Here is a 13,262-nt window from a genome sequence, read left to right on the forward strand (position 1 = left end):
GGAATAATAATAATAATATTTATATAGCACATACTATGTACCAGGCACTCTGTTCAACCCTATATAATTATCTCATTTGATCCTCACAACAGTCTTCAGAGGTAGGAAACTGAGGCAAACACTGGTTAGGTGACTTGCCCAAGGTCACACAGCTTGGAAGTATCTGAGGCTAGATTTGAACTAATTTCTTTCTGACTTCAGGCTCAGCTCTCTAGCCACTGCACTGCCCACTAGCGCAAAGGTATCAGAACCAGAGTGAGAATGGACCACTTTTTAAAGAGGAAGAAACTGAGGCACAGAGAGGGTCACATGGGTAAAACATGGCAGAGGCAGATTTGGCTCCTAGGTACTCCAATGCCAACTCTACCCCTCTTTCCATATCTGGAAGACTCTCCCATTGCTTCATAGGAAACCGCTCTAATGGAATAAACAGGCATGCCTCACTTTTTGCAAGAAATCAGAGAAATGCCAGACTCTGGAACCTAGAGGCAGGGTCCCTGGAAAGTGACCCAGTGTATATCCCCCTTATATATATATATATATATATTTTGGTGAGGCAATTGGGCTTAAGTGACTTGTCCAGGGTCACACAGCTAGTAAGTGTTAAGTGTCTGAGGTCGAATTTGAACTCAGATCCTCCTGAATCCAGAGCCGGTGTTCTATCCACTGTGCCACCTAGCTGCCCCTTCCCTCCTTATTTATAAACAGAGTCCTTTTTTTGCATTGAAACCCTGGCTTGGATACTTATGTAAATAGTAACAACCAGCCTCTCTCAGCCTCAGTTTCCTAATCAGAAAATTGGGGAGTGATCCCTGGAAAAGCTGTTTTCACAAGGTTCTCAGGACACTCAAATGGGATAACGTGCATGTAGCATGTGTTTCCAACCTTAAAGTGCTATAGAATGACTAGCTATTATCATTGTTTATTATTATTATTATTTATGTATCACTTTAAGGATGGGAAAATGTTTTACAACCATTATCTTATTAAGCCTTACAGTAACCCTATGTCAGTTATTACAAGGTAGCATTGTCCCCATTTTTCAGAGGCTTACAGCCGATGTAAGTTTGAGGGAGGGAATGCCACTTTGAACCCAGGGCATCCTGCCTCTAAACTTGGAACCCCATCCACAAGATCATGCTGCTCTTCAAAGAACAACAAAGTTTGGAAAATGAACAAACGCCCACTAATGCTACTGGCTTGTAAGAAGAGTCTATCTGGTTTTGTTCTGTAAAGCGGCTGCTGTTCCTTCCTTGAACTTCATTGGGTTAATTTGGGGTGTATTGTGTATCTGCGTGTATCAGTATTCATGCTGTTTCCTTTATTAGACTGTAAGCTCCTTGAGGTCAAGGGCTTTTTGTTTTTGTCCTTCCAACCCTTTGCACAATACCTGGGAATGTAGTCAGTACTTAGTAGTAATAAGTTGGGACTACAGTTCCATCAAACTCCAGGGGCCAGGGGGCTAGGGACAATGATTTAGGGGAGGTTGAGGAGGGAGCTAGACAGGAAACTTTGGGAGGAAAACATACATCCTTAGCTCTGGCCGAGTTCATTGATCTGGAGTGTGAGTGGACCTCAAAGACTATTCGATCGAATCCTCTCATTTTACGGATGAAGAAAAGGAGGCATGGAGAGAGGTCAAGTGATTTGCCCATATCACACACAGGTGCCGAGGAAAAGAGGCAAAATTTCAACCCGGAGTCTCTGAGTTTGTATCTCCAGCGCTTAGCGTGATGCCCAGCACATAGTAGGTGCTTTATCAATGCCTGTTGATTTGATTTTTCCCACTGCTTCTTGGGGAGTTATTCCAATCAAATGCCCAGCTTATATAGCCCCTCTCCCCTTGGATATCCAGACTTTCTTCTTTCTACATCACCACACAGTATGGACATACTTGTGGATACCAAGTATTTCCCAAAGACCCATGGCCCCCCAGTCTTCCTGGGGCTCAGTCTAAGCATCCTTCGGAAGGGATTGGAAGCAGTGCTGCAGCTGGCCTGAAGAGGGCAGCAGTGAGCCACGCAAAGGGCACAGGCTGAGGCTTTATAATGAGAAAAGGGACCTACCTAGGTCTCCCTGAGCTGAATCTCCCTGAGAACTCAGAAATGCATAGTAGGGTAGAGAACTGGAATGAACCTTAGGCATCATTGAGTCCAACAGCCTTACTTTATTTATTTATTTATTTATTTATTTATTTATTTATTTATTGTTTTGTTTTTTGGTGAGGCAATTGGGGTTAAGTGACTTGCCCAGGGTCACGCAGCTAGTAAGTGTCAAGTGGCTGAGGATGGATTTGAACTCAGTTCCTCCTGAATTCAGGGCCAGTGGTCTACCTACTGCACCATCTAGCTGCCTCCACCCTTACTTTACAAAAGGGAAAACTGAGGTCCCAGGCTGAGGGAAGTGACTTGCCCAAAGTCATGCAGATGGCAAGTAGCAAAGCCAGGATTCGAACCCAGGTCCTCTGATTCCTACTGATAAGGGGCTAGTTCTAGAGCTGAGAAAATCCAGGATCTAGAATTCTTTTGGAGAGCCCCCTGGGAGAATTAAAAATAACTTTGTCTGAATCTTGGAGACAATACGGCAAGCATTGAATAAGCAACCATGATGTGCCAGACACTGTACTGGGTGGTGTGTGTGTGTGTGTGTGTGTGTGTGTGTGTGTGTGTGTGTGAGTTTGTGTGCAAAGACAAAGAACAGAACAGTCCCCCCCTTCAAGGAGCTTCCATTCTGTAAGAGGACATAGAATGTCTTATACCCGCTCTCTAAATAAGTATATTCAGCATAAATACAAAAGAAATTCAAGGCCACCAGGAAGGAGGACACTAGCGGCTGGGCTAGAAGGGGGTAAGGAAAGGCTCCATGCCGATGCTGGTTCTTGAGCTGTGTGTTCTTGGAGGAAGAGAGGGATCCCATGAGGCAGAGGAGCGAGTTCATTCTAGGCAGCCAATGTAAAGGCAGGAGGATGGGAGATGAGATAATGTGGGCGTAGGGCAGAGAGGAGGCCACTCTGACTGGACCAGAGAGAGCAGGAAAGGGGCATCATGAATACCAAGTGGGTTAGAGGCCAGACTGTGAAGCTCTTTACAAGCAAAACAGAACAGTTTATATTTGGTCTCAAAATGAAAAGAGAACTAGGAGTGATATGATCAGACTTATGCTTTAAGAAATTAAGTTTGGCAGCTGTGTGGAAAAGAATTGGGGCGCGGCGGGGAGCCTGGAGGCAGGGAGGACAATTGGGAGGCTATTGTAGTAGTCCAGTTGAGAGGTCAGAGCTAGGATGGGGGCTGTGGGAGTTGAGAGAAGAGAGAAGGGAAGAATCGGAGGATGCTATGGAGATAGAGAAGGCAAGGTCTGGCTACTAATTGGATACATGGGGCAAAGGATGGTGAGGAGTCGAGGATGACAGAGAGGGTGCACATCTGAGACAACCCTTCCATTGATACATATCGGCAACTGATCAAGTTGCCTGCTTTGGCAGAGTGACCAACACATAGTAGGCACTTAGTAAATGTTTGGTCACTTGATTTAGCTTAGAGAATTCAAGAATGGCTTAGGGGGCAGCTAGGTGGCGCAGTGGATAGAGCACCGGCCCTGAAGTCAGGAGTACCTGAGTTCAAATCCGGCCTCAGACACTTAACACTTACTAGCTGTGTGACCCTGGGCAAGTCACTTAACCCCAATTGCCTCACTAAAAAAAAAAAAAAAAAAAAAGAATGGCTTGGAAACACTGAGAGGACTAAGGGCTTGCTCAGGCTGACACAGAGAGCATGCCCCAGAAGTAGAACTGGAACCCAGGTCTTCTTCTTTTTTTTTGTGAGGCAATTGGGGTTAAGTGACTTGCCCAGGGTTACACAACTAGTAAGTGTCAAGTGTCTGAGGCCAGATTTGAACTCAGGTCCTCCTGAATCCAGGGCCAGTGCTTTATCCACTGTGCCACCTAGCTGCCCTGAACCCAGGTCTTCTTGACTCTCAGCCACCAAGGCTCCTGGAGAGTCCAGAGCCTCTAGGGACACAAAGTGGGTTCATCCTTTGCTATGTCCAGCAGGCAAACCCAGCTCTGTTTGAGGGGCTCTGTAGATCATTGGAGGAAGCCAGGTCCTGGATGACTGCCCCCTCACCCCCACCCCCCTGGGGAAAGTACCCACCAATCTGTGACTCTGCTCAGCCCAGCGGCAAGTCTGTCGGGTGGTTTTCTTAACACAGCAAGAATTCCCTTTGGCAGGGAGGGAGGGAGGGAGGGGTGGCTGAAGTCTGAGACTATTAGGTGCCACATGCACGCACCTTCCAGATGTGTTACAGCTGTGCCTCGGATTTGATCTCAGCAACATAAGCCCATTATTTGGGGAAGAAACAGGGAGAGCTTTATGAAACACCCTTCAGAGATGCTTATAGTTTCCATGTTCCCCACTCTGAATGTTGCTCAGTAAAGTCTAGGTTTGGAGACTCATACAAAACAGACTGAATGGGGAAGGGTGTGGATTATACTGGAAGTCATTTTGATCCCAAGGTCATTTTGTCCATTCCCCTGCCTCTAGAAGCAATGCATCTACTCCACTGCAGAGAAACAAGGTTTTGTTCTTTCCTCAATTCCTGCTGTGGTTTCTGATGGAGACTCAGTGTCATTCCAGTTTCACAAATTCCACAGACAAATCTGTCTTTTTTCCTCCTTCCTTCCTTCCTTCCTTCCTTCCTTCCTTCCGGGGCTAAAATTCTAGCTATACTGTCTAAAATATCTAATGAGTGGTTGCCAATAAATTACAAGCTTTAGCACAAGTATTTAAGTATTTATTAAAGATCACTAGGATCTAATGATCAGAGAGAAAGGTAAAAATCTAACTGTTTCTAAGAGACCCCATCATCTGACCTGCCATGGTGAGGTCACGAACAAAAAAGACCAAACATTTCCTTCTTCCTCCCAGAAGCCTCAGTGAAACTCGGAACATCCCGTCCACATGCACACACAGCTCCAAGCTAATTGGCTGGTAGGTTTGATAGATAGTACCCATGAGCAAACGTCACTTCCTGACGCCAAGGAAAAGCTGCATGGCATGCCCTTAGATGCCTTCTCCTCATGGAAGAGCTTTAGGTAGTGTCACTCCAATTGTTACCCTTCCTTCCTTCCTTCCTTCCTTCCTTCCTTCCTTCCTTCCTTCCTTCCTTCCTTCCTTCCTTCCTTCCTTCCCTCTTAACATTTTTTTTTTTTTTGCCGGGCAATGAGGATTAAATGACTTGCCCAGGGTCATACAACTAGTAAGTGTAAAGTGTCTGAGGTAGCATTTGAATTCGGGTCCTCCTGAATCCAGGGCCAGTGTTTTATCCACTGTGCCACCTAGCTGCCCACCCTAAACATTTATTAACTACTGTCTATGTACCAGTGGACATAAAAAAGGCAAAAACAGTCTCTGTCTTCAAGGCGCTCATGATCTACAAACACTGTATACAAAAAAAAAAAAAAAAAAGACAAAAGAGGAAAACTTGGAGGCATTTTGCCCACAGCCGAATAAATGTTGACTTGAATTTAGAAAGTGTCGGGGAAAGTCTTAAGGCGCCTCCACCCTCAGCTTATTCAACTACCAAATAGAGGTATGGAAGAGGGGGGACTATGCAGGCAACCCAGCAAGAGAATAACATATTAATTAAATCTCAAACCAAGTGCCCAAAGAAATCAATTGCAGGCAAGTCTAGCTCCTACAGTGAGAAGCCTTTGCCAATGCACTTAACAGATATGCAGATGACACCAAGCTGGGTGTGTGTGGGAGGATAGGTAATTAGTCCAAAAAAAAAAAGTCTTGCCAGACTGGAACACTGGACTGATTAATCAGGATCTATGTAAAGTCTTCGCTTGAATCTACTTCACAAGTGTAAGATGGGGCATGGTGGGACAACAGTGTGTTTGAAAAAGATTAGGGGAAGGGATGGGGGCGGTGCTGCCAACTCAAGGGGAGTCAATAGTGTGATATGCCAGACCCTAGAAAAGTTATTGTGGTCTGGGTTTGCATGAAGAGAAGCATAACTTTCAGTAAAATTTGTTTTATTAATAATCTAGGATATGATTGGGGAATTAGGAGAGAATTGAGATAGCTTTTCCTGTTAGCAATTTTAGACAGACAGTGCTCTGTCCTTAAAAAAACAAAACCAAACCAAACCCTTCCCAAGGTTAACACACCAGAAAATGGCACTTCCTCTTGAGAGAAGTGTAACTTTTAACATTAGGTAGGCAATAATCTCACTGTCCTCTGCCCTGGGCAGACCACATTTGGAACAATGTGTTGCATTCTGGATGCTCCATCTTGGGAAATGTGTCAATAAACAGGAGATGGTCCAGAGATGGGGCAGCCAGGATGGTGAAATGTCACGGAATACAAAGTTCTGTGGAGAAATTGGAAATGTTTAGCCTAGAGAAGACTTAGAGACGGGCAGGTGGGAATGGCTGGAAGCTGTGCCCCAGGAAGAAGGGTTTAGACTTATTCTGTTTAGTTCCAGAGGCAATAAGAAACAGGGGCATTGGATGGAAGTTCTTGTGTGGGCAATGAGGGTTAAGTGACTTGCCCAGGGTCACAAAGCTAGTAAGTGTCAAGTGTCTGAGGCTGGACTTGAACTCAGGTCCTTCTGAATCCAGGGTTGGTGCTCTATCCACTGTGCCACCCCAATTTCATCTTAATATCAAAGAAAATTTCCAACCACGAGAGCTATCCAAAAATGTGGGATGAGCTATCTTGTTGGGGGTAGGCAGTGACTCTCCTTCATTGGATGTCTTTGAGCAAAGACCAGTTGGCTACTTGTCACAGACATCATAGAGAGGATTCTTATTCAGGTACAGTTGGAACTTGACTTTATAAACATTTGTGTGTGTGTCATAAACCCCTTGGACAGTCTGGCAAAACCTATGCCTTTCTTCTCAGGAGTTATCAAATGCCCCAAATCAGACATAGAAAATTACAAAGGAAAATGATTCTATTGAAATGTAGTTATCAAAATAGTAAAAGAACAAGTTCACAGAGCCTAGGTTAAGAATCCCTGGACTGGACGGTCCCTTCTAACTCCAAAATTCTGTGCTTTTTTGAACCTGCCAATTAATGAACAAATTTAGACTCCGATATTCTGGGTAGAAAGAAGGGGCGAGGTGCGATGTAATGATAAACTTTGTGGGTCGAAGTGAGTGCATTTTACAAATATGCTCTTCTAGAAAGAAAGGAAGATGTAGATTCAAATCCTGCCTCTGACACATAGTGGCTGCAGGACTCGGCAGGTCACTTAACCTCAGTGCTTGAGGCTACTCTCTTGGGCTACAAACTGCACAGAAGGTGCTGATGTGCATTGGTAAAGGGAGTTTGCTCACTTGGGAGTTCTCTATACCCATTAAATTATAGGCTCAGTCCCTATCCCCGTCCCTACCTGAACCCCCATTGGCTACTCAGGCCAGGCCGAGACTGCAGTACTTAGAAGCAGCTGTGTGTGCTGAGACGGTTAGGAAGTCTTGGAAAAGTTCCACCTGCTGCCTCCTGCTTAGACTATGAGCTATGGGCATCCAGGGTCAGATATGGGAAGTGGATCACGAGCTTGTTAAAATAAAAATGGGAAACAGAGAGACTTGTGAAAGGCACTCTATCTCATGTCTCTGGGGTCAGCAGGGGGCGAGAAGAGGGAACCTGTATTAAATTTGGCCTCCAAGGGCCTGCATCTCTCCTGGTTTTAATCTAAATAAATGACCCAGGCAGGGATGCCGGCTGAAAATTTAGGGGATCTGTGAACAGAGGGGCTGCCGGGAAGTCGGACTTTTCAGGCAGCTGGGATTTGCTTTGTGAATCGACTGACAAATGGCTAGCGGAATTTATTGTGGAGCAGTCAAAAATAATACAGCACTGAGCTCCAAAAGCTAATAAGCCAGAGCAAACAGTGAATAGCAATGAGCTATAACCGAAGGACTTTCAGAAGGACCTTGGAATAATCGGGGACATCCCCAAAGAACAGCTTCGAGAAATGAGGAGGGGCTTTTAAAGGGCAGCAAACGGGAAGGGAGGGAGCAGGTAAAGAGGGAGGCTACCCATCACAGGTCTTAAGGAAGGTCACTAGTGGGGAGGCTTGTCTGGCCCAAGGGACGGCCCTCCCTAGCACTTAGAACTAGGGGATTGAGCCTGCTGGCTTCATGTTGGTTCCAAGGGGATGAGATGAAATGCTGGAGGGTGGGAAGGGTTTTTAAGAGGAAGGGAGAAAGGAGAAAGAAAGAGTGAGGGGAAGAAAGAGGGAGAGAGGTGGGGAGGAAGGGAGAGAAGAGTGAAAAAAGGAGGGAGAAGAAAATAGAGGAAGAAAAAGAGAGTAGAAAGGGGGAAAGATGATGATGGTGATAATGGAAAAGTAGATAGAAAGAACTGACCTCAAAGCCAGGAAGAATTGGGTTCAATTCCCAAAGTGGATAAAGCATTGGGTCTCGAGTCATCTTCCTGAGTTCAAATCTGGCCTCAGACATTTACTAGCCATGTGACCCTGGGCAAGTCACTTCACCCTGTTTGCCTCATTTTCCTCATCTATAAAATGAGCTGGAGTACATGGCAAACCACTCCAGTATCTCTGCCTAGAAAACCCCAAATGGGGTCATGAAGAGTCAGACATGACTGAAAAGTGATTTAACAACAACAACAGCAGCAGCAGCAGCCCACCTTTGACATATACTGACTCTGCAACCCTGGGCTAGTAACTTCACCTCAAAGTTCACTAGGCCAGTAGGTTCAAACTCAAATAGAAACAGGGACCACTAACCTGTACATAAGGATCCCTGTGGGAGCATAGTGAGTTAGATAACCACATATTAACATTATCTATGTTTTACTGCATTTAAACATTTCACGATTGCATTTTAATCTGGTTGGGGGGCACTCAGGAGTGCTGTAGCATCGTTACTGACAGCTCTGCTCTAGGCAACTCTGTAGAACTGTAAGTTGCAGAGAAGGTTATTGGCCTGCATTGGAAGAGGACATTTCCTCATTTGGGAGTTCAATATATATTTTGCCCAATCCTTATCACTACTGGTGCTACTCCTGCTGCTCCTCTGACTACTCTTACTCCTACTCAGATTCAATCCAATAAGCATTTACTAGGTAGGTACTACATGCTAAGCACTGGGGATAGTTCATAGAAAGACAAGTCCCTGCCTTCAAGAAGCTTACAGTTTAAAGGGAAAAGACACACAGAAGGAGGCAGGAAATGGAGTCCTGCTAGTACTACTAGCTAACATTTGTATAGTTCCTAGAGTGTGTCAGGCACTGTGCTAAGTGCTTTACAAGTATTATCTCATTTGAAGGTAGGTGCTGCCATTTTACAGATGAGTGAACTGAGGCAAACAGAGGCTCAATGACTTGCTTAGGTTCACACACTAGTAAGTGTCCGAGGCTGGATTTGAGCTCAGGAAGATGAGTCTTTCTGTCTCCAGACACAGTGCTCTATCCATTAGGCCACCTAGCTGCCCCCATCAAGTGACTAGCCTTCTGGATCTAGTAATGCCCATAATGAGAATGATGACGGTGATGACGACATTACTAATGGCTGTCATTTCTATAGATTTTTTAATATCAGCAAAATGCTTTGCATACACTCATTTAGTCTCACAATGACCCTATGGAGTAGGTGCTATTGTTTTCATTTCCCATTTTACAGATGAGAAAACAGAGGTCAGGGAATGACAGTGACATGCCAATGGTCAAACAAGTAGTTAGAGTTGAAGGGGGGAGCTGAACCCGCATCTTCCTGTGTCCAAATCTAGCAGTCAGTTCTGCCATTTACTATCTGTGTGACCTTGGGCATGTCATTTGATTTCTCCAAGGTCTCAGTTTCCTCATCTGTAAAATGAGGGGGCTGGGCTAAATGACTTCTAAGGTCCCTTTCAGCTCTAGGTCTGATCCTCTCCATTCCTCAGTTACCCCATTTTTAGCCTAGATGGCCTCGGAGGTCCCTTCTAGCTACAGCTCTGTGATCTATGACTAAGGAAAAAGGAAAAGAAGAGAGAAAGAAAGAGAGCAAGAGGAAGCAGGCCAGAACTGAAAGCATCAGCCCAGCTTGGCTAGAAAAATAAAAAAAATTCTACCCACAGGAAGACCCTTTAAAAGCGGCCCCACACAAACTTCAGCCGCATGTTAAATGCCCACCCTGCTTGGAGGTTTCAGCTTAATGCAGATAACAGGGCCAGGGCTCCTGAAAGGAAATGAAAGAAAAACAAACCCCAAACAGACGCTGAGGAGCAGCCTAGCCTGCTATAGGGGATCTCGGCAGATCGAGCTGACAGCCTGTCTGAGGCTCAGGCTAGAACCCTGGGTGTAATTCACAAGTCATGTGGTTGACATACTCCTGATGCTAAACACTCGGGCTGCCAGGGTGGGTGGGTAGATAGGTAGGTAGGTAGGCTCCTTCCGTCCTTCCCAGGTCAGGTTTTATGTCTTTGCAAGGCTGAAGTTGTGGGGTTTTGTAAAAGAGAAATGCCATGAAAACCATCTCTTAATGAATGAGCAGCTCTTACCATGAGAGATGTTCCATATAATTTTTTTTGATGTTCCATATAAATTCAGAATGAACTAAATTGATTTTGACCTTCCAGAGAACAGCATTAGTAGATTTAAGTTATTTTTACTTTTTGTGAGACAATTGGGGTTAAGTGACTTGCCCAGAGTCACACAGCTAGTGTCAAGTGTCTGAGGTCGGATTTGAACTCAGGTCCTCCTGAATCCAGGGCTGGTGCTCTATCCACTGCACCACCTAGCTACCCCTAAAGTTATTTTCAACCACCCACTCCCAACTTCTCAAATCTTTTTGAGAGGCAGCATGAAAAAAACATTGGGGCATCAAAGGATCTGAGTTCAAATTCTGCCTCCAATGCTTATCTCCTGTGTGATTTGGGCAAGTCCCTTAAAATCCCTGGGCTTCATTTTCCTCTCTGGAAAAATGAAGGGATTAGACACAATGGTCTCAGAGGTCTTTTCCAGATCTAAATCCAGAGTCTTGTGAGTGATAGTCTTGGAGATATGGGTTCAAATCATGCCTCAGATACTTGTTAGCTGTAAGAAAAACAATAACAATAGCACCTACCCTGTTACTGTGAGGCTGTAGTGGGAAAATGGGTGTTAAGCCTTTTACTTTGCAAACCTTAAAACAATATAGAAACGTGAGTTGACTTTTGTTGTTTACTATTTGAAACACATTCAGGAAAATTTTTTATAATCTCTAGCAAGAAATGAAAAGGGAGGTAGCTCAAATGTGACTGAGTCTGACTACTTCAGCAAGATGAGGTAGCTTCCTCATAAAATCTATCCTCCACCACCCAGTAATATCTTCACCCCTTCTTTAGAGGCAAAGTAGTATGCAATATAAAGATTCCATCACGACATACTGGATTCATACCAAATACTGGATTTGCTTGAAACCAGAGGATCTGGGTTCAAATCCCAGCTCAGCTCCTTGATCTTTGGGATTTGGGGCTATCACATAATTAGTGGAATGATAACCATTTAATAAGGTGCCTACCGTTGCCAAGCAAGGCACTAATTACTGGGGAGACAAAGAAAACAATTCCTGCCCTCAAGGAGTGTTACATTTCCATGAGTGAAATCAACAATGTATATACATTGTATATAATATATTATATATACATTGATACAAAATATATCAACTTACGTATAAACTGTATACAAACTACATTAGGTAAAACAAGTGGATAAAGCACCAGCCCTGGATTCAGGAGGATCTGAGTTCAAATTCGACCTCAGACACTTGACACTTACTAGCTGTATGACCCTGGGCAAGTCACTTAATCCTCATTGCCCCGAAAAAACAAACAAACGAATGAATGAATGAATGAATGAATAAATTAATAAACAACACATACATCCTATTGGAGAAAAGTAGATCAATGAGATAATACACATAAAGCATTTTCCCTGTCTTAGATTTATAGCAGTGTTGGCAATGGTTATTATTATTATTATTAATGCTAATAGACATAAGGTAATTTGGCAGAGCACCAGCAGCTCAATTAATCATTTATTAAGCAGATACCAATGCAGTAGCTTTGGAGGAGATGAGGGTTTCTGAGAGGCAGCAGAGGTGTGGAGGGAGGACATTCTAGGCCCACATTAAAAAAGAGGATTTGAACCCAGGTCCTTCCTAACTCCAAATGCAATGTTCTTTTTGTTATAGCACAATGTTTCTCAGACGAAGCCAGGATTTGCAAAAACACAAACTCAGAAAACTTCCCAAACAATTATTGTGCCTTAAGTTGGATGTCACAATTTGGAGAGAGCAAAAGAAATCAATGATAATTAAATTCTTCGAGAAATATGGCCTTGGCTCTCTGGGGGGCTATTTCAGCTAAACACCATCCAGAAGTCAGCTCTCTATTACAGGAAAAACACCCAGCTCATTTTCTGGGAGAAGAACAGACCAAATCAATCTTTTCTTCCCTAACCTTTGTTAAGCTATGTGTCACCCTCTTTCAGGGGTGGGTGGGAGCCTGAACAAGTGATTGGTGAATAATTGTGAGCTTTCATTGATCACGGGAGGGCAAAAGTGAGGATTGTAGCAATCTGGCCAGACATATTGTGGACCACATGTGCACATTTCACAGGGAGAGGAGAGGAGCATTTATGAGGGGCGAGATTCAACAGCCATACGAGGCTCCACCGGCATGATTTAACCTTTCCCCCAAGGTATAGAGGACTTCAGAGAGGAGCCAGATGTCTTAATTCAATTAGCATGCAAAGCAACTAATCAGCAAGCATTTATTAAGTGGATCTTATACCACAGCACCGGGGTAGGGTCTGGAAAAACAGAGCCAAAAATGAACCTGTTCCTGTACAGGGGAAAGAAGGCTGGATTGGGCATCAGAGGAAATGGGTTCAAATCTCAGTTTTATCATTAACTCTCTAGGTGTGCTTTATCAAGCTGCTTTTCTTCTTTGACCCTCAGTTTCCTCATCCATAAAATAAAGGCACTGGACAAGTCACTTCTAGCTCTAAACCAATGATTCTCGTTGAATCTCCTCACCCCCCACCCCCAGGGCAACAAAGGTTAAGTGACTTGCCCAGGGTCACACAGCTAGTAAGTATCATGTGTCTGAGGTTGGATTTGAACTCAGGTCCTCCTGAATCCAGGGTCCATGCTTTATCCACTGTGCCACCTAGCTGCCACCTAAACCTACGATTCTAAAAGATTGGTTGCTATAGTATAACCAAATGACATTGCTGTTTAGTCATATCCAACTTTTTATGATGCCATTT

General features: G+C 44.2%; 1 protein-coding gene across 1 annotated transcript in view; it reads right to left on the reverse strand.

Annotated features, from left to right (window-relative positions):
* The window catches only part of PRDM16 (PR/SET domain 16), a 669,813-nt gene that overhangs the window by 18,478 nt on the left and 638,073 nt on the right, over positions 1 to 13,262 (reverse strand). The window lies entirely within an intron of this gene.

Source organism: Dromiciops gliroides, chromosome 3 (genome assembly GCF_019393635.1).
Source record: "Dromiciops gliroides isolate mDroGli1 chromosome 3, mDroGli1.pri, whole genome shotgun sequence".
NCBI classification, from domain to species: Eukaryota; Metazoa; Chordata; class Mammalia; order Microbiotheria; family Microbiotheriidae; genus Dromiciops; species Dromiciops gliroides.